Below are 21,903 nucleotides of genomic sequence, written 5' to 3' on the forward strand. Positions count from 1 at the left end.
CCTTCCTTCTTCTCTAAATCAGAATTTCTCCAAGAGATCAGTTTGGGAATGTGCGGAGATGTTTCGGTTGTCACAGTTATTAAGGAGCCCGACAGGTGTTTAGCAGACCAAGGCCAGACTGGACGGTCTATAAGGCTGTAAAGAACTGTCCCATGTCCCACATTTGTTCACTTCCATGACTTTTGAACGTCGTATTGGGTATTCATAGAAGTTAAAAAAAATGATAATTTTTAAGCTTATAATCTAGCTCTGTATAATGTATAAATTCAAAGTATTTTTCTGTACCATTTTATTTCAATATATACTGAATTTCCAGGAATGCAACTACCACATAACTTGAAAGAAGACTGTACTTTGTTGGGTTTGGAACTGTGCCGAGAGTGTTTCATCATTAGAGAAACTTACGTCGCTGTGGCAATGCCGCTCGCATTGTTTGTGCCGCCAGTGCAGCCAGAGTCTAGTCAGCACGTTTGCGGCTCCTGCCCTCACAACACTTCTTCACGCAAATGCATCTGACTCCCTTGTTTTGTTTTCTGGTACGGTCATTTTCCCACATTTGCATATTGAAATATATATTATTTTATAGTAAAATATTTTATTATATTTACTCTTATTTCTTTTTTTAGTTCTCTTTTAACTGGGGCATATTAATTTTTTTTAAGATTTTATTTATTTTAGACAGAGAGAGCGTGCGACCAGGTGGAGGAGCAAAAGGACAGGGGGAGAAAGAGACTGAATGTGGAGCCCGACGTGGGGCTTGATCCCAGGACCTTGAAATTGTGACCTGAGCCAAAATCAAGAGCTGGCTGCTTAACAGTCTGAGCCACCCTTGCCTCCCAACTAGGACATATATTGATTTAAAAAAATGATGGGTGAATTTCCGTTTCAAGATAGTGAATATTGCAAAATATGTGCGTCCACACACAGCAGGCAGTCAGTCTGATAGTATTGGGAACTCGGGATCTGGATGGTCCTAAAGCCAAAAAACAATAAGGAGATGGTGCCCTTGGACCACAGCATCAGCGCTCACAGCTGTGATGACCCAAAGGTAGGGACCGCACAGGACCCTGAGGGGAAGCTTCCTGTCCCTCTACTTGCCAGAGGCAAAACCCTTTAAAGAGTGATGCTCACAGGGAAACTGACTCTCCACCCACCGCCTATAGAGGAGTGAGGAAAAATGAGATAACAACATAGAAAGTGTTAAGAAGCAATTGGAAACCAGAGAAGTGTCGATTACCCACCAGCTGGACAATCACTGGCATATTGATGTCATGTCTTTAATGGGATGCCATAAACCAGACTTGGTTTGCCCAGTAAAGCTAACAGTCTTTATCAACCCCTGGTTGTACATGGCATGTGTTAGATACAAAGATGCCTACGAAAAATGAAATGGACAAAATTACCCTTGTGCCAGCTCTTCAACGGCCACATTTCTGTGTGGTTTGAATGCGACCGTGCTTAGCTAATGATGTGACTGCTTCTTGCTCTGCAATTCTAGATTGTGTAAGGGCAAGACTTAGCAATACCAAGCTAACCTCACGACAGGTCCTTTCATTGGCTTCCAGGTTGACTTTGCTCAGTGTCACTCATCCCCCTGGGGTCACAGACAAAAAAAGAAATATTCAGCCAACCCAGTGAGAGAGTGGGCATGCTGGACTGAGTAAGAGAAATGCTGCCAGATTCCAGTCACGAGTGGTTCATGAGTAGGGTGTGATGTTGTTGGTGAGCGGAGACACCAGTGATGGATTACCAGTTTGCACTTACTGTGGGATTCCAGTTGGTGGAGCCCAGAGGACAGCCCATTTTCAATAGGATTTTGCCCTGGGTAGCAACACAATCCATTCACTTTATGATCTCCTCATAGTTTTCTGACAGCTAAAATTTATAGGACACAGACTCTCTGAAATACATGCCTAATGTACATTCAGAAAAATCTTTCCAGTACTTCAGTGGTTTTTTTTTTTTTTTGTAATGAAATAATCCTCCCTTCCTGGAATGAAGTTTTTAATTATAATACATGGGATAGCAGATACTCTGTGTGTGTGTGTGTGTGTGTGTGTGTGTGTGTGTGTGTTGAGGACAATTAGCCTCTTGAGGAAAGGAGCTTGTATTTATTTCTGTATCGCCATCACTTGGCATTGTAGATGTTCAATAAGTGTTTGTAGAATGGAATTAAATGTAGAAGTAATTTGTAAATTGAAAGAGATAAAGTCTATAGAAAACATCAGAAACGTGGGCAGAGACAGTGCCTCGAGACGATTATCCATTTAACAAGTGCCTATGTAAGACTGGCTTCTGTCTTGTTTAATTCACTTTCATCTGGAGGCTCTTGGTGGCAGCTGCCAAAATGTATCCTAACTAATACAGATTTCATATATCAAACATTCTGGTCATATGCATTAATTTTTTAGACCATCAAAATTATCCAGTAACACTGAATTTGTGTATTATCTCCAAATTGCTTAGAAAGAGTAAGAGATTTACCTAAGTCTCTAGTGACATGGTGAACTTGGACAAATCCAGGCACTCCCCATTCCTTCCTTCCCTTGGAAAGAGAAATTTCTGCCTCCTATCAACCTCTCTCAGGCCACAATCCCTTGTCTTCTCAACTCTGCATCTAGATCTCTGCCTCACCCAGAAACCTCGTCCTGCTGCCAGGCCCCCCCTCTGCAGAGAAACCCTTGGGTCCAAGAGAGTCTTGTCTACCTCTTTGCAATACAAACTGAAAAGTCTGATTAGAGCCTCTGACTCTTGATTTTGGCTCAGGTCATGACCTCAGGGTCCTGAGATCTAGCCCTGCATCAGACTCTGGGCTCAGCGTGGAGTCTGCTTGCCCCTCTCCCTCTCACTCTGGTCCTCCCCTGTGTTTGGTCTCTCTTGCGTTCGGTCTCTCTCTCTCTAAAATAGTTAAATACAATCTTTAAAAATAAATAAGTAAAAATAAATAAAATGTCTGCTTTCAAAAGTCATCACTTTTTGGTCTTGGTAGAAGAACCAGCTATAAATACAATATCCAGTGAACCTGATACTGTATGAAATTCACGTCACCTACAGCTGAAGTATTTCTAGCCTTTTCGAGTCACCCTAACCTTTAATCATAAAATGTAAATGGCTAAATCTCCCAGCTAACACTGAAATGGGGAACGAATGTCGGCCCAACCACTTGCCCCAGTACTGATAGGAATATGTGTTTCAAAGTGCCTTAGGCTGGTTTCTTGTTTCCCTTCACTTTACCTCACCCGTGACTCAGTCCTGTGTGGGGTTTCTCAAATGTGGGCAAAGCTCCTTTGATTTCCCTAAATTTCACTACGACAAGGCAGATGTACACAGAGGGATTCTACTGGGCTTTGGGGAAACAGGAGGAATGCGAGATCACATCTTTAAACTATCAGGCAGTAATGTTCTTAACTGTCCAGACACAGCCTTTCCTTTTTAATTTTTTTTAAGATTTTTTTTATTTATTTATTTTCAGCATAACAGTATCATTATTTTTTCACCACACCCAGTGTTCCATGCAATCCATGCCCTCTATAATACCCACCACCTGGTACCCCGACCTCCCACCCCCCCGCCACTTCAAACCCCTCAGATTGTTTTTCAGAGTCCATAGTCTCTCATGGTTCACCTCCCCTTCCAATTTCCCCCAACTCCCTTCTCCTCTCCAACTCCCCTTGTCCTCCATGATATTTGTTATGCTCCACACATAAGTGAAACCATATGATAATTGACTCTCTCTGCTTGACTTATTTCACTCAGCATAATCTCTTCCAGTCCCGTCCATGTTGCTACAAAAGTTGAGTATTCATCCTTTCTAATGGAGGCATAATACTCCATAGTGTATATGGACCACATCTTCCTTATCCATTCATCCGTTGAAGGACATCTTGGTTCTTTCCATAGTTTGGCGACTGTGGCCATTGCTGCTATAAACATTGGGGTACAGATGGCCCTTCTTTTTACTCCATCTGTATCTTTGGGGTAAATACCCAGGAGTGCAATGGTAGGGTGATAGGGAAGGTCTATTTTTAATTTCTTGAGGAATCTCCACACTGTTCTCCAAAGAGGCTGCACCAAATTGCATTCCCACCAACAGTGGAAGAGGGTTCCCCTTTTTCCACATCCTCTCCAACACATGTTGTTTCCTGTCTTGCTAATTTTGGCCATTCTAACTGGTGTAAGGTGATATCTCAATATATTTTAATTTGAATCTCCCTGATGGCTAGTGATGATGAACATTTTTTCATGTGTCTGATAGCCATTTGTATGTCTTCATTGGAGAAGTGTCTGTCCATATCTTCTGCCCATTTTTTAATATGATTGTCTGTTGTGTGTGTTGAGTTTGAGGAGTTCATTATAGATTCTGGATATCAACCTTTTGTCTGTACTGTCATTTGCAAATATCTTCTCTCATTCCGTGGGTTGCCTCTTTGTTTTCTTGATTGTTTCCTTTGCTGTGCAGAAGCTTTTGATTTTGATGAAGTCCCAAAAGTTCATCTTTGCTTTTGTTTCCTTTGCCTTTGGCTGATATCGAAGAGATTACTGCCTATATTCTCCTCTAGGACTCTGATGGAATCCTGTCTCATGTTGAGGTCTTTTATCCATTTTGAGTTTATCTTTGTGTACTGTGTAAGAGAATGGTCGAGTTTCATTCTTCTACATATAGCTGCCCAGTTTTCCCAGCACCATTTATTGAAGAGACCGTCTTTTTTCCACTGTATATTTTTTCGTGTTTTGTCGAAGATTATTTGCCCATAGAGTTGAGGGTCCATATCTGGGCTCTCTACTCTGTTCCACTGGTCTATGTGTCTGTTTTTATGCCAGTACCATGCTGTCTTGGTGATCACAGCTTTGTAGTAAAGCTTGAAATCAGGTAACGTGATGCCCTCTGTTTTATTTTTGTTTTTCAACATTTCCTTAGCGATCCGGGGTCTCTTCTGATTCCATACAAAGATTTTATTTATTTATTTGACAGAAAGAGATAGCAAGATAGGGAACATAAGCAGGGGGAGCTGGAGAGGGAGAAGCAGGCTCCCTGCTGAGCAGGGAGCCCGATATGGGGCTCGATCCCAGGACCCAGGATCATGACCTGAGCTGAAGACAGACAATTAACGATTGAGCCACCCAGGTGCCCCAATTTTTTTTTTAAGATTTTATTTATTTGAGACAGACAGAGAGCACAAGTAGGGAGAGGGGCAGAGAGAGGGGGAAGCAGACTCCCTGCTGAGCAGAGAACCCCCTCGAAGCCCAGATCCCAGGATCCCCAGGATCATGACCTAAGCTGAAGACAGTCTATTAACTGACTGAGCCACCCAGGTACCCCAAGAGGCAGACTTTCTTAGTCACCTTACCACCCACATGGGGGCCTGACACAAAAGGAAAACAGGGTAATATCGATCCTGTCCTTATTTAAAATTTTGATATTTTGCTCTTCATGGACTTCTTTTTGCATTGATTTCAATTTTTTAAAAAGATTTTCTTTATTTATTTGACAGAGATCACATGTAGGCAGAGAGGCAGGCAGAGAGAGAGGAGGAAGCAGGATCCCCTCTGAGCAGAGAGCCAGATGTGGGGCTCGATCCCAGGATCCTGGGATCATGACCTGAGCCAAAGGCAGAGGCTTTAACCCACCGAGCCACCCAGGTGCCCCTTGATTTCAATTTTTAAAAATATTCCACTAAAATTCTATTTATCTTGGTTACTGACCTTTTTGGTGATCCTTTAAGTTTCATCTGGAGGGGCATCTGGCTGATTCAGTCAGAAGAGAGAGCAACTCTTGATCTCAGAGTCTTGAGTTCAAGCCCCACGTTGGGGATAGAGATGATTTAAAACAAACAAACATTATATTTCACATCTTTAGAAAGTTCCTCCCTTGCCTCACGGTCATTCTGACCCTGCCAGCCGCCCATCATCTCCGCCCTTCCATGCTCTCCCACACCAGCATGCTCCGACGTATGGTACATATGGCGTGGGAGACGGTATCAGGAATGACAGGAGGTCATTCAGTAGGTCTGAGGTGGGCCTTGGCCATCTGAATTTTTAATAATCGTTGTGGTAATTTGCATTGTTTCGTCCAACAAATTATGCTGACGTCCTAAACCCTGCTACCTATGAATGTAGTCTCACCTAGAAATAGGGTCTTTGCAGGTGTATTCAAGGTGTAAGTTAAAGTGAGGTCCTACTGGAACAGGGGGCCTGTGATCCAGTATGACCAGTATCCTCATAAGAAGAGGAGGAGAGCCACAGGCATAAACACATGCACAGAAGAGAGCAGCATGATCAGCCAGGAGTGAAGGCCACATGATACTGGAGGCAGAGACTGGAGTCATCCGCCGGAGGCCGAGGAACACCAAAGATTCTTGGTGACCCCTGGAAGCTGGGAGAAAGAGCACAGTCCCACTGACACCTTCATGTCAGACTTCCCGCCTCCAGTCTGTGGGAAAATGTATTTCTGTTGTTTGAAGCCACTCAGGGTGCGGGACTTCGTTATGGGAACCCTAGAAAAGGCACACAGTCACCTGCCTCCCTCGGGCATTCTGATGGAAGTGGTCCCCGGACTAGAGTTTGACATGACCCAAATGTTGGTCCTAGTCTGTCTCTGGGAATGCATCATTCTCATTTTATTAACGAAGCAGAGAAATTTAACACTCCCTGTCTTATTTCTCTACCCGAGCGTAACTGTGGTTCTGGGACTGTAGGTAAATCAGAACCATAACCCAAGCCCTATTTTTCCCAACAAAGTGAGTTCAGGAGAATCTATACATGAGCTGGGTTGAGAATTTTTTTTTAAAGATTTCATTTATTCATTGGAGCCAGAAAGACACAGAGAGAGAAGAGAGCGTGAGAAGGGGGAGAGGAAGAGGTCGAGGGAGAAGCAGCCTCCCCTGAGGAAGGAGCCTGACATGGGGCTGGATCCCAGGACCCTGGGGTCAGGACCTGAGCCAAAGGCAGACGCATAATCATCTAAGCCACCCAGGTGCCCTGGGCTGGACTGAGAGTTGAACACTGGTCCTACCGTCCCTTTAATTTGTTTCCTTTCTGCCAGACGATCTTGCTTTCCCTCTTCTATATGAGAGACCTCCCTGAAAGCATGCTAGAAGGATTTGTCCTGTTTGGAAATAATTTTCATAGTCTATTCATAGCTTTCTGTAGTCTCCTTGTGTTGAATGGCAGCGAGGCAAGGAAATTTTGTTCCAGTAGGAATAAAAACAGCCAAAGATTATCCCCTCTCAAAGGGCACACACATAATTTTATATATAGTTTTAGAGATTGTGACTGCTACCGTAAAATGCTCCATTTTAACCACACAATTAAACTTTTTTCTTTTCACAAATTTCTGGGAAATAAGGCATTCGCAGAGGTTGGTCAGTATCATGTAGGTAGATGGCTTTCCCCTGCAGGGTTTTGTAAGCCGGTCTGCAGAGCTTTGGATGAGGCAGAAGTGAAGACACACCGGTGCAAGGGTTGAGGTACAACTAGTGAACACTGTCACTTGCGTCTCCACATTCACATGCCGGGGATCAGGGAAGGGTTAAAAACAGTGGGGAATGCAGCTTCCCTGAGCTCAGCACACCATACAAACTCACGTTCATAGAAGGGTCAGGAAGATGGGCTCCTGCTTTTTCTCAGCCTTCCACAGAACACCTGGAAAACATGATAGAGTATTCTCTTTTCCTCCTCCAGAGGAATGAAGAAGAAAAATCATATTGACCTCAGGACCTTTGTCTTCAATGCCAAACCATTCATCCATCCCCAGATAATTGCTATAATTCAGGACCTGTGATGAGGATATACAGATGAGAACATAAAGTCCCTTCTCTCATGTTTCTGACACCCAAGTGGGGGAAATAACCAGACACACGACTAGCAAAATTGATATTCACGGCAACAGAGGTGTGAGAAAAATGCAGGGAGCAGTAGCTTGGAGGGAGAAAGTCAAAGGGTCTCAAAAGGGGTGACTTTTGAATGAAAACCTGAAAATCACCAAGAATCTGAAGGGCCCAGAAGTTGAAGGATGGGAGGAAATAGAGGTGCTTTAAAACAGGACTGCCCAATAGAACTTTCTCTGATGAAATGTTCTTTATTGGCACTATTCAGTGCATACAAGCAGGGGACATTTGAAAATGTGGACATTGAGACCAAGGAGCTGCATGCTTCATTTTATTAGTCTTAATTAGTTTGTAACTAACTTTAAATCACTGAACAGCACAGCTTTGAATAATAGAAACGGTGTTGTAAAGGCACAGAAATCTGAAAGCCTGGCTCTCTGCCACAGAGTAGCAGGTGTTTCAGGGGATGGGTTCTTGGATTTCAACGGGAATGGTGGAAAGTGGGAGATGATGGAGCTGGAAACATTGGCTGAGGCTGCATTACAAATGGCCTTATGTACCAGTAACATGTTGAAGATGTTAGACTTGCTCCTTCAGGTCACTGATAGCCCAGAAACACTTTTGAACAGGAAAATGATATGGTACAATCTCATTTTAAATAATTGCACTGGCTTTGATTGGCATCTATATGTATTTAGGATTTCTAGTCCTACTGAGTAATGTAGCCTAAGTGGGGTGGCATTGTGGCCATTTCTCACCACCCCTCCCCCCAATGACAGATCCCGGATTTCAAAAAGTAGAGTGCAATCTACAAATAATATTTTTGTTCCCTGCTACTTCTCCCAGCGTTCTTGTAGGCTCTTAAACAATGATAGTATGTGGTAAAAATCTTATTGAAGTGTTTTCTAGGATATAAATCCCTTAACAACAGAGTGAGAACCAATTTCTTAGTCCCGGGACCTGTTCTACCCTGGGTTTCATTTCGAACCTTTACACAACACCTGGCACCCAAATTCTCATGGTCTTCATACTAACTATAGGTTGTTTTATGGATTATGGAAAGAATATTTTAAATTAATAACCATTCTTCTCCCTTCCAAAGCTGGTCTCCTAGGCTAGATTTTCTAGCTCTCTTCTTAGAAGAACGAGTTATGGGCATAAAATGAAGTAGCAAATGTGACTTGGAGTTAGTTTGTCACCAGTGAAAGCTCTGTTGCAGGGGCCCTGGCAGAGACTGGACCAGGCTGGATCCCCGCCTGCCACCCCCAGGGACATGCGCACTGGTCCTTTCTGCAGCCGGCCTCTGCTCCAGCTTTCAGAGGTGGACGGAACAGTGCTCACCCGGCTGTTTGAGAATGATAGGAGTTAACACACCAAGAGTTAGTTTACTTCCTGACCCATGCTAAATGCTTAATACATGCTACCCACGGTTTTTATAAATTGAAGTTTTCTTTTGTGCCCTCTCTGATCATGGCTTCCAAGGTTCCTAAGAGAAACCCTGGGTTTGTCATTACAATAAAAAACAAGGTCATTTGGGCCATCCTGTCTTTGTGTTACAGGCAAAGAACATGAGTGTAAAGCCCAGCAAACACACCTCAGATTAGGTTTAAAGGAAGAGCTTTCTGACAGTGATGATTTTTACATGTTGAAATTACTTTCTGAGAAACAACACAGTCACTACTTCCCACAACAGATTTTCAAAATGAAATGCTACAGGGACGGCTGGGTGGCTCAGCTGGTTAAGCATCCAACTCTTGATTTTGGCTCAGGTCATGATCTCAGGGTCGTGAGATGGAGCCCCACATTGGGCTCCTCTCTGGCCATGGAGCCTGCTTAAGACTCTCTCTCTCCCTCTGCTGCATCTCCCTCCCCAACCCCTACTTCAACCCTCCAGCTCCCCTCCCTGCACTCACACGTGTGCATTTTCTCTCTCAGAAAAAAAAAAAAAAGAAAGAAAGAAAGAAAGAAAGAAAGAAAGAAAGAAAGAAAGAAAAGAAAGAAAAAAGCAAAAGACATTTCACAGGTCAGAATATTCTGGAATCGAGTGCCATGTGATCTTTTGGAGTTTTCTTTAGGGACAGGAAGGATTCCTGGTTGGTTGGTTTGTGTGTAGACAGAGGCTGTACGTGGTGAGAGGGGGCACATCCTGTGTCTGGGTTCCCATTCTACGGCTGGTTGGATTTGACACGTCACCTAACAAGCAAGCAAAGCAAACTGATATATTCTGGCGAATCCTTCAGAAAGTAAAATTAGTGAACTGATCATGGATTTCATGTGTTTTGAAGGTAAGGGGGATGAAAGAGTCAAAATTGAAACTGAGCTTTCTGCTAAGGCAACCATGTGGTATCATTCATGGAAATCAAACACACTTTATTCATTCTTGACAGAGAGTTCATGAGTGCCCGCTAACTCCCTGACCCTGTTCTGATGAAGACAAAGCAGCAGTGAGTGTTTCAAAGACCTCACTGTCTTTAAGCTTGCAGGCAAGGTAGGAAAACCAATCATAAATGAGCTCCATTTGGGACATATTGAAGTACAGGTTTCTGTTCAGTCTCAACGTGGAAATGTCCAGATGGTATAAAGTTAGAAGAGAGATCTGGGTTGTAGACAGAGATTGGGAACCGTCAGCACATAAACAGTTCCTGAGGTGGTGGGAGAGAGATTCCCCAGGGAGACAATAGAAGGCTAGAACCCTGAAGAAAGCCAGTATGTGGAAGAAGAGGGACCTCCAAAGGAAATGAGGGAAGATAAAACCAGAGAAGTTGATGTGAAGTCAGGAGTGCAGGGTACCTAAAGTTCTAGTGAAGAGAGGGTTTTCAAAGAGACTAGCCAATGGCATCAGATCCTAGCAAGAAGTCAAGGACAGGAGAATTATGGGCTTGCTCAGTTGGAAAGGGAGGGATCCAGCTTCACTGGGAGGAGAGATGGCTAGGAAGGAAGTTGGAGGGAACTGGACGTGTAGACATCTCTCCCAGAAAACACAGTTTTGAAGAGGAGAAAATCTAGGGCTGTAGACGACAGTTAGATACACAAGAACCTTTAAATGTCTGACAAGAATAAGTGTGAAGAGAGAAATGTCAGCACAGGATAGAAAAAGGAATCACTGATGGGCAAATACTCAGAGGAGGACAGGTTTCAGAGCAGAGAGTGAGGGACCAGTCCCAGACATGGCCAAAGAAATATGCTCATTGTAAGAGAAGGAGGAAGGATGTAGGTCTCACGTACAGCTGAGAACAAGAGACAAACCCGGAGAAGCAGGACGAGGACCGTGTACTCTGTGCTACCGTTCTCTCACAGGAGGTGCGGATCCTCCGAAGGTTTTCAAGCAGGGACATGCTTGGGAAGATTTCTCTCTTCCTTGTAGCAACCTGGCAGCAGAATGAAGAAGGAATATGAGGGGATCCGGACTTGAAATAGGCTGAGAAATTTGGGAAATCTCTGCGGTAATCTGAGAGTTGCAAAGATTCTGAGCCATGGTGGCACAGTAAGGGAGGGCAAAGCGCGTTCGGAGTCCAAGTGAAATTGGCCAAAGTCGATGATTAATGGGGTGTCTCGAATGGAAGAGAAGGAAATCAAGAATGATCCAGAGATATCTGGCAGGTTCATGATCGAGTCATTCACAAATGACAGAGATTTCATGAAGAGAAGATATAGGGCGACAGTGACTTGCATAGAGGACCCGGTGAATAATGTGTGCGTAAAGTAGCCAGTGGAGATGTCCAGCGGATGGTTGGATGAAACCCAGTGTCAGGAGAGAGGCACCTGAGCTAGGGGCATGTTTGCTCACAGTAATACTTGCTGATATTTATTTAGATTTGATTCTGTGCGGGTGCTTTACTCTGTATTATTCCTCCGTCAAGTCTGCGAGGCTGCTGTTGGAATTCCCGTTGTATAGGTAAGGTAAGACCTTTTTTCTTTAATCTCGGTATGTGGCAGAATCATGATGCAAGATCGAGAGAAATCATCAGTGCCCAAGTGCTAAATGAAGCCACAGGCGTGCAGAAGATTGCCCGAGGAGAGGGTGTGGGAGGTGTGAAGAGGGCAAGTGTTCCCGTGTGGCTAATAAATTTCAGAGCTAATGGAAGAAGAGACGAAGCCAGTCACCAAGAAAGATGGCCTGTTGACTGGAATATGGCGGGCAATTTCATACCCCGCTCTGCTTGCTACCCAACCATCCAAACTCAAGTTCCAAGGTACAGACATTGTGCACAGATCCACACTGCAGCCAAAGTAAATTTTACACGTTAATTAAAGTTTGGTCACACAACTTGGAAGGTGACAAGGGACACCTTTGCCTCAGAGAACCTGTTCAGAATGAAAGCTCTTCTCTGCCTGCCTCTGGGCCTTGGAAGGGTGGCATCTGGCTCCACAGATCCTGTGGCACCCCACTCCCAGGCTCCAGGCTCTGGGGGCCTCTCCCCATTTCAACGCTGCTGCCCCGGACTCCAAATTCCATCCATCAGGGGTCTGTCACACCAGGAAAGACACCTGTCTTATAACTGCTCTCCTCCTGAGCACCTACAGCCACGAGGATCCACTCAGCCTTTCTTTCCAGTGATTTCTGTCGCCAATGCGTTAGTCTTTCCTTGTAATTAGGAAGGTTATTGCTGTTACATCTCACGGTCTGTAAGAATATTCACTGCCATCCCTGAATTCTAATCGGTTGTCAGAAACAGCGTCGTAAGCAGTCCTCCGCTGCCCTTGCCTCGTGAGAGAACCACAGTGCACCAGGTGAATATGAATGAGTTAGAGCTCTAGTGCGTTTCCTCTGGGTAAGTAGGGATGCATGCCAAATGACACCGCAAGAATTGCTGGGAATATGGCAGAATTCAAGTCTGGCCCTCCCTGACCGTTGTCGTCACCAAGCTGATTGATAATGTGACCGGCAGAGCAGCCCAGCAGTTTCACAAAACTTGTTCAAGACCCAGACAACACCAAACCTTGTGACTCTGAGTCCTGTGGACCTGGAATGGCTTCATAAATCAGACATGCTTGTTTCCAATAGCTCCCAGCAAAGGAAAAAATGGGGAAATAAGACATCGTAAGCCTCTAGGCTGTGCTGTAAGTGTCTGAAAATGGTAGCAGTATCTTTTTTGAGATGTGCACTCTCATCGGCATGGACCGCCAAACGTTAAAAAAAAAAAAAAGAAGACAGGGTTCTTTTCTTTTCTTTTTTATTCTTGAACAAGGTACACTTTTTATGTCAGTGTGATCTGTCTTTTGTGATTAAGCACAGAAAAAGGGATCTTATTCTTAGGTTTCCTCCTACACGCTTAGCCCTGTGGCCTGCATGTAGTGGGTGTTCAAGCCAGTGGGGCAGCAGAGCTCCAGAAAGGCATGTGGTGTGGTCCCCCTGGTGTGGGGCTGGCTGCAGCTGCGTGATTCAGCCACAGCTGAGGTGTCTGTGAAACGGCCAGCCAGCCATCACTTAAATGGGGTTTAACTGATCGGCCAGTCGAAATCTTTTAGGACAGAGTGGATTTTTATGACAAGATCGGTATCCAATTGTACTTTTACTTTATTGGTACATCAGATGAAATGCCACTAAGGCAGACATATTTAACTCAGGAAAACTCTGAAGAGCTTCTCTCCTCTCCTCATTGGTGTCAACTGAAACCTCTTAAAGGGAGAAAGATGGAAAAATTAGTCCAGACTGAGCATTTTACCCTAGACATCCCCTGCCTTTTCTCCTCAGAACATTCAAATGACCACCCCCATCAGTCCCTTAGGGACCCATTTCTGAACTTTTAAATCTTAGTCTGTCTACCACCCTTTCTGAGTATCAAATATCTTAAGAAATTTAAATTTTCTTCCCCTGTGGTTTGTGTTTACTTGCATCAAGGTACAGAGTATTTTGAAGAGAAATTGTGTAGCAGGTTGTATAAATGGGTACGTGTTTATGTACAAAACCTAGGTAGGTATGTGTGTGCGCATATGTAGAATGAATACACATGGACTTACAGAGAAACACATTTAATTTTAGAAGGCAGAGCTTACTGGTTCTGTTCATTGTGCCACTGGAAGGTTTAGAATGGTAATGGTATCTTGAATTAGCTGATTGGAGGCTGCTTAGGCTATGACTGTGTGATACAAAAATAATCAATTCAGAAAGTAAAAGTGTATGTATTATCTGGTTGTGTTTATTTTTTTTTTTACCTTGTATTTATTTAGAACAAAAAAAATGTTTGATTCTACTTTTCAACTGTTCACTATCTTAAAGTAATTTATTTTTTAAAGATTTTATGTATTTATTCATGAGAGACAGAGAGAGAGAGAGGCAGAGAGAGACGTGGGACGTGATCCCAGGACCTGGGATCATGACATGAGCCAAAGGCAGATGCTTGACTGACTGAACCACCCGGGAACCCCCTTAAAGTAATTTAAATTAAAAATGAGTTATGTTGTGGTTCAGGGCTCAGTAAACCTAAGCAGAATGGCAGTCCCTGTGGACATACACAAAGGGGCCAGTAACGCATCATGTAATTGTGCCCAAGTTGCTAACATATCCCTCCAAGAAATTTGTGTCCCAGAAAGACTGTGAAAAGAGACAAAGGATGGGTTTATTTGGAATAATAAGGGCAGACATGCGTCCCCCTGTGGAGGGGGAAAAAAATCAAGCGGAACAGTAATCTTCATTATTTAAGAATTATTGGTTGAGTTTCTCCTATAGGCCAGGCCGTGTAGAATACTGAGATAGACAAGACATGCCCCTGCCTTCCAGGAGCTCCCCACCCAGGAGCTTGAACGAGGATTGATAATAGGAAAAGACCTGGAAAGATTTAGTGTCCGTGGCTACCAGCGTAGACCATAGGCACCAGAGCAGGTCATCAGGAGATGAGGAATAGAGCAGTGAGGAGGACCTCCCTGGACTCGGAGAGTGGACGTCTTGTGGACAGAGAACAGAGGGAAGGTCGTTTGAAGTGAGGAAAAAGCAGTGGCCAGGACACTGAGCCAGGAACGAGCGTTGTTTGGAGGACAGAGAGGAGGGGAATGGGGCTGAAACAGAGGGCAGGGAGTCCGATGAGTTTGGATGAGCAGGTGGTACCGAACTTGAGGCCTTGGTGCCCGGACCAGGTGTGCAGATGTGAATGTCGGCAGTCGGCAGCCCTCGGCTGGGATCCGAACGGAGGCTCCGTGACTGCTCTAGGGTCCTTCCTGCTTTGGGGAAACTGCACTGCTTTTTTCCTTCTAAGTCATGGTTTCAAAACTAGAGAAGGCACCAAACCATTCAATGAACCATATTTACTTCCCTACGAGGGGGCACCTCTTACAACAATGGCTCATGGTGTGGATTTTAATGAAATTCTGCCTCCCTCGTCTTCATGAATCCCTGTTGTTATAAATAGGTGGGCCCAGCTCAGTCAGAGACCCATTAGGAGCCTCTTTAGAAACAGTGGACAGGGCCATCTGGTTACATTTCCACCCCCCACAGCCCTCCGGTCTTCTCATAATGACTTCTGGGCTCCTCCACACAGGCCTGTCTCAGCACGGAAAGAAAGCAGAAATTAAGTAGTAGAGCTTGAACCGAGATTTGAGCTTCCCGAAAGGAACACTCCAGGCAAGTCCAAGAAGGTGAGTTTGACACTCTCTTTTATTATCTGAACTAACAGTGTGACTGTTTGGGAGGGCAGGGGCCATTGCCTGATGGCTGGAAAAATAGTTACTTTTCCACTAGTGCGTTTTTTGTGTTTTCTCATTTAATTCTGATACTTTACACACATTCTTTGACTTAAAAAAATAAAAAGCTGCATTAAATTTGGTAGAATTTAATCTACCAATTTGGTAGAATTATGCCAATTTGCTTTGATTGTTGGTTGATAATAATGATGTTAACATTACTAATAGCTACTTTTTATTGAAAGTCTATCAAGCTCCAACTGCTCCAAGCGCCTTAGAAGCATGATCTCATTTAACACTCACAGCCATGCTAGGAAACCATACTCTTTCATTTTACATACAGAGGACTGATGTCGAGAGAAGTTACAAATACATGGTCACCACTCAGGACACTAGTTTGGGACCAGGAAAACGACAATCTCAATAATCTTAATAAACAATGGGGAACATTGCTGTTGTTTTGTGACCTTTAAAAAAATTTCTCTCAAAAGATTGAGAACTCTATAGCTATTTTAAGTGTACAGAATAATGAAAAAGGGTAAAACTAATATTTTTTAACTACACTAGAAGAGAATTAAAGTTTGTTATTTCTTCAGAAAAAAAAAGTATCAAGAATAGTTTGAACAGCGATTATTCCCTTCCTGTCATATAACTTACGATACATACTCTTTTCATTTTTTTTTTTTTAAAGAGAGAGAGCGAGCATGTGCAACCATGCGGCCAGGGGTTGGGGATGAGAATTTCAATCTTGTTGGAGCCCAGCAAGAAGTCCAACATAGGGCTTGATCTCATGATCCTGAGATCATAACCTGTGCTGAAATCAAGATTCAGAGGCCTAACTGACTGAGCCACCCAGGTGCCCCAGTTTATACTCTTGTCTATGTTTGATTGAACTCCCAACAACTCATCTTTTGCTCCTTTAATGATGTGAACTATCTCTGAATGTTCTTTAAATGTGAAGTTAATTGCTGACACCACTTCTTCTTGGACACTTCATCCTCCTCATCACAACCACTTTCCTCGTTTCTGTCCATACGTTCACCTTCACTGGGTTCCTCAGGTTGCGTACCTGGAGCATTTTGGAAAGTGAGTGGTGGTATTCCCAAGGTCAGCTGCTTCTTCCACAAACTCCATTTATGCTCACTTCCACTTTCACTTCCATTTCGTTTATTTGTTGCACTTGCATCTTTGTTGGTCAGTTTCCTCTTCTGATGATTCATTTTTGTAAAATTCATGTTAGTTTCTCACTGGGGCATAAGAAGTCAACACAACTACATTCTTTGCTGCCTGCTGTCAATGGAATAAGAGATGCATAGTGACCGATCAATCCCCCACAGACTTTAAGAGAAGTGAGAGGATTGGTCATTGATCATGATGTCCATTTGTTATCTATGATGTGATTTGTGGAATGAGAAACTAATGGGAAAGTTTGTTGATTTATACAATTACTCATAGTCAATATAGCATTAAATCTGAACCATGTTATTAAAGGAGTAGGATTATTTAACTAAATTGTGGTAACTTAAATTCGTGCATGTCATAACTGGGCCACGTAAGGACTTCCTGCAATTGCTTATGTTGATATCGCTAATGGTGGTGAGAGAGCCAAGACTTGAATTCAAGTCTGCTTAGCTCCTAACTCCACTTTGACTGACTAACTCCTGCCGTTGATTTAGGTTGTATGTCTCCTAAGAGAGAGTAAGGTTTTGTCTCTGGAGGTGGCATGGGTGAAGAAGAGATGGAGGTAGGGAGAAGAAAGGAAGAAAGAAGGGATCGGAAGGGAGAACAGCAAATGGAGCGGGAAAGAGAGCAAGGTGGGAAGAAGGGGAAAGGACAGCAAGGAAGAGAAGGAGAAAGCAAGCCAAAGAGGACACAAGGACAAGAGAACAGACAGAACAGGCAAAAGCAACAGGGTGTGACAAAAAAGAAAAGAAGTAGGAACGAGAGAGAACAGAGTTCAGTTTCCCCGCACAGTGACTCAGTAGGTCAGTGTGAAATATCAGAATATCTGATTGCTATTTATGGACTGTTGCCTGCCCTCTTCTCTTGCCTAAACTCCAAGCTCCTTAATGACCAAAATGGCATCATTTTCATTTTTCATTTCCTTGTGACTAGGGCACTACCCAACTCAACAATGCATGTTAGCGAATGAGCTTCAAAAATACCCTCCTCCAACAGGGCATTCTAAATGATCCTGCCCTTATTTAATAACCAACCTGAGAATGAAAGTACATAATGTAAAATAATCAGCTTGTCCATTTACCAAAATAAAGTCTACATGATTAAAGAGGCAAATATAAAATTCTAATCCAAGAAAACCAACAGACTATAGGACTAAAAAAATTATATCCATCTTTTAAAAAAAATTTATTTATTTATTTGACAGATAGAAATCACAAGTGGGTAGAGAGGCAGGCAGAGAGAGAGGAGGAAGCAGGCTCCCTGCTGAGCAGAGAGCCCGATACGGGGCTCAATCCCAGGACCCTGAGATCATGACCTGAATGGAAGGCAGAGGCTTAACCCACTGAGCCACCCAGGTGCCCCAAATTATATCCATCTTTAAAAGAATGATAACTGTAAGAAGAAATAATTCAATTGTGTAAATACCTAAAGCTCAGGTACAATAAAGACTAACATAACTAAAATGCAAAAAAACCCCAAAAGACTAAAAAAATATTCACAGCAAACATGAAGGCTTATAGAATTGTCAATAAAATTATCTAGACCCAAAGGGGAAATAAACAAAGGATCTAAAAAGAGAGTTCACAGAAGAGGAAGAACAGTTGCTAAACAAACATGGAAAATAGTCTTTGAAACCAATTGGCAGAAACAAGGTGATTTCCACGTGCTACGTTAACAAGCATTTTAAATGAAAATTCATAATCCTGATGGAAATATTTTTAAACTGGTACTATATTGCTGATATGTTGCTGGGGACAATTTAAATTTGTTCAGCTCTCTTGAGAAGTAATTTGGAAATGTATTCTATGAGATTTTTTAAAAAGTTCATACAAGTTGACCTAGCAAAATTACTCATAGGAATATCTTAAAGAAAGAATAAAGTATATGAAAAATCCATAAGAATGAATATTTCCATTGTGATATTATTTACAAAATGAAAAGGGAAGTGATAGCTATATAATTGTATGAAATGTTATGTAGCCATTATAAAATTAATATAAGAACAAAATGTGATAAATGATAAAAGAATAAAACAAAATAGAAAATTTCATGAATGCCGTTCTAAATATGTATTCTAAATATATATGACATGCTGAATAGGTAGGCATGGAAATAAAAACCAGAAGACAATATGGCAAAATGAGAGTGGTTGGTTCGAAGGCAAGTAAGTAGAGTTTTTTTTTTTTCTTTTAAAGCTCCATAATTTTCTTTTAAAGATTTGATTTATTGTTGAAAGTGGAGAGAGAACACAAGTGGGAGGAGGAGCAGAGGGAGAGGAAGAAGCAGATTCCATGCTGAGCAGAGAGCCCAACATGGGGCTCAATCCTAGGACCCCAAGATCATGACCTGAGCCGAAGGCAGACATTTGACTGACTGAGCCACACAGGCCCCCAGCTCCCATAATTTTTATAATTATTTTGTGCAGTGCCTTAAAAATGGTGTACTTTGACATCATACATCTTGGTGAGATCAGTCTAGCCAGAAGTTGACAATAACCTTTTCTTGAGTAAAATGAACTGAAAAACATGATCTAGCAAATAATGTTGCTCAGATAAAAGTGTAGCCACAGAGTACAATGTATAATAAAAAAAAATTCTCCTTTCCTTTGCCTTATCATAATAATCTGAATATCAAAAGACAAGGACCTGGGGTCTAACTTAGGAGACAAACAAAGGAGACTCTGTTTTTGAAACTTCCTAAGAGGATGCAATATTTAAAATACCCCAAAAGGACATCATTTTTAATGACCATAATTAAGCCCTTTGAAGCTCCAACTCCATGCCTTTCATCAGTGAGTTCATCCTTTCCAACAGTTTTATATCATTTTTGCCTCAAATTAAAGTCTGTTGCTAACAACCAATCAAACTGTTTTCTCTGGATAATCATATAAGTGCCAAATAAAAATGGTTATATAGCTTGATGTTGTGATGCTCAAATCACCTACTTGCTGGCTTAGTAATTAATGGAAATGAAATGCATGGAACTACAACATAAAAATATTCTAAGACACGTTATGCTCACAATCAATTGTTTTATTATCCCCAGTGCCTTAGAGTTTCGTGTCATTAATACCAATATATTTTCATCAGTTGAATCAATAAGGACGTGCTATAATGAATGTTTCATGCTCAGTCTTGAGGATAATAGAAAAACTGACAGACTGAGAAACAACGGGAGTTCCTTCTGCTCTAATGTAAGTCATTATGGTAGCTGCAGGCTTGCATCCAGACAGCACTTTGCTCCCTTCATAGCTCGATGGCATTTACTGTCCCTGCAACTTTGCAGGCTCCCTCATGACTGTCAGTGTGGGGTGGTGGACTAGAGCCCCGCTTTTCCTGGGGGTTGGAAGGCTGGGCCACCTTAGGGGGTCCTATAAAGGTGATCTTGGACCACACAAGAAGGAGACTCTGAGGGCAGCTCTTCTTGTATGGAGAAGGTAATATAATGTCTCCTCCTAGCTGCAGAGAGGTGGAGATCTCATGGCCTGGTTGCTGGAGAAAGGGCTCAGGGACAGGTTCAGCCAAGCACCAGGAAGCCTGGTTTGTGACCTGCCCAGCTGGAGAAACAGAAAACTGCCATACAGTGTAGGGAGCTTCATGATAAGGAGGGTAAAGGGTGGCTTATGAGCACACAGAAACAGTACTTAGCACTGTCCTAGAGAAGGCTTCCCAAAGGAAGGAAAAATAAATTGGGATATTAAGAGTAAGAAGGAGTTGGCCAGAAGAAAAATTGGAGAAAGGGAAGGTCCAGGGATAGTTGAAACTGTGCACGTCATCCATACAGTGGTGGATAAAGGTAGACAAATTCTTTACCCATACAGTGCTAGCCGAGGGCAACTTATATGTATTTCTGTGCCTACCTATTCAGCATGCCATATATACTTAGAATACATATTTAGAATACAAATGTATATTATATATATATAGTTAGATACAAATTTATATATAAACATTTAAGAAATGTATGTTATATATAAGAAATATACATATTTTTGATAAATGCTGTGATAAGAAAGAAAGCAGATACAGGGAAGAGAAGATGGGGACTGATATTTTAGGTAAAATTACCATGGAAGACAGCTCTGAGGAAGTGACATTTGAATGAAGCAAGGGGGTAAGACATGTGAATTGGCTTAGGAATTAATGGAAATGAAATGCATGGAAATACCACATTAAAATATTCCGGGTGAAGACTCTTCCAAGATGAGAGAACAAGAAGTACTGTCCTGAGTCAGCAGCATGCTTGCCATGTTGGAGCAGTGGCATGAAGACCAGTGGTTGAGATAGGGGTGGGAAGGGCAGCCTGGGTCTGGGTCTCAGAGACTTTGGTAAAAGCTTCTTTGAAAGCTAACTTTGGCTGCAGTATGAAACAAAGTGTGGGGACCGTATAAGAAAATGAGAAGGCAGGCTTGGAGGCGATCATCCAGCAGAGATGGTGGTGGTGTGGGTCGAGGTGGCAGCAGGGAGGCCAGATTCTGGATGTGTTCTGAAGGTGCCAATGACTAGATTTCCTGGGGAAGTGCAAGAGAAGGACGATGACATGCCAGCATTTGTAATCTAACTGAGTGGATGGGGATCTTGCTTGACTGAAAGAAACACAGGAGAAGCAGGATTGGGAGCACTGGGAATCATGGGTTCAGTTCTAGGAAAGTGGAGTTGGAGATGACGTTTGGACCTCCCAGGTTCGGCTGCTTTTTAGGATATACATACTTGGAATTCAAGAGAAGAGTCATTGAGTACACATCTGGAAGCTGTCGAAGTAAGAGAGTATTTAGAGAAATGGGTGTTATCACTTAGGAAGTAAGAGCAGACAAAGAGAGACCAAAGGACTGATCCCCAGCCCAGACAACCGCCCTGCATGTTGGGAAGAGGAGAGGATTACAACAAAGGAACATGGAAAGGAGTAAACACCAAAAAAGTGTGACCTAGAAACTGAACAAAGAAAAGTGTTTCTGAAAGGAGGAAACTTATCCATTGAGTCTCTTGTCCCTACCATGGAGACTATCAGATTTAGCAATAATGGAGGTCTTTACCGATCTTTGACCTTGAGGTGAGGGGGTGGGGGCAAAAGCTTGACTAGACCTTGGAAACTTGGGAGGAAAGGACATGGACACCCTAAATATAGCCTATTTGGTGGGAATTTTTGCAACAAAGAAGAGCAGAGAAATGATAGCTAGAGGGATACATTTGGTCCAGAAAAAAATGTGTTGGTTTTTTTTAAGACAGAAATTATCACAAAATATTTTATTGCTAATAGAAAAGAATAGGTAGTCAAGGGA

This window comes from Mustela lutreola, chromosome 1 (genome assembly GCF_030435805.1).
Source record: "Mustela lutreola isolate mMusLut2 chromosome 1, mMusLut2.pri, whole genome shotgun sequence".
Classification (NCBI taxonomy): Eukaryota; Metazoa; Chordata; class Mammalia; order Carnivora; family Mustelidae; genus Mustela; species Mustela lutreola.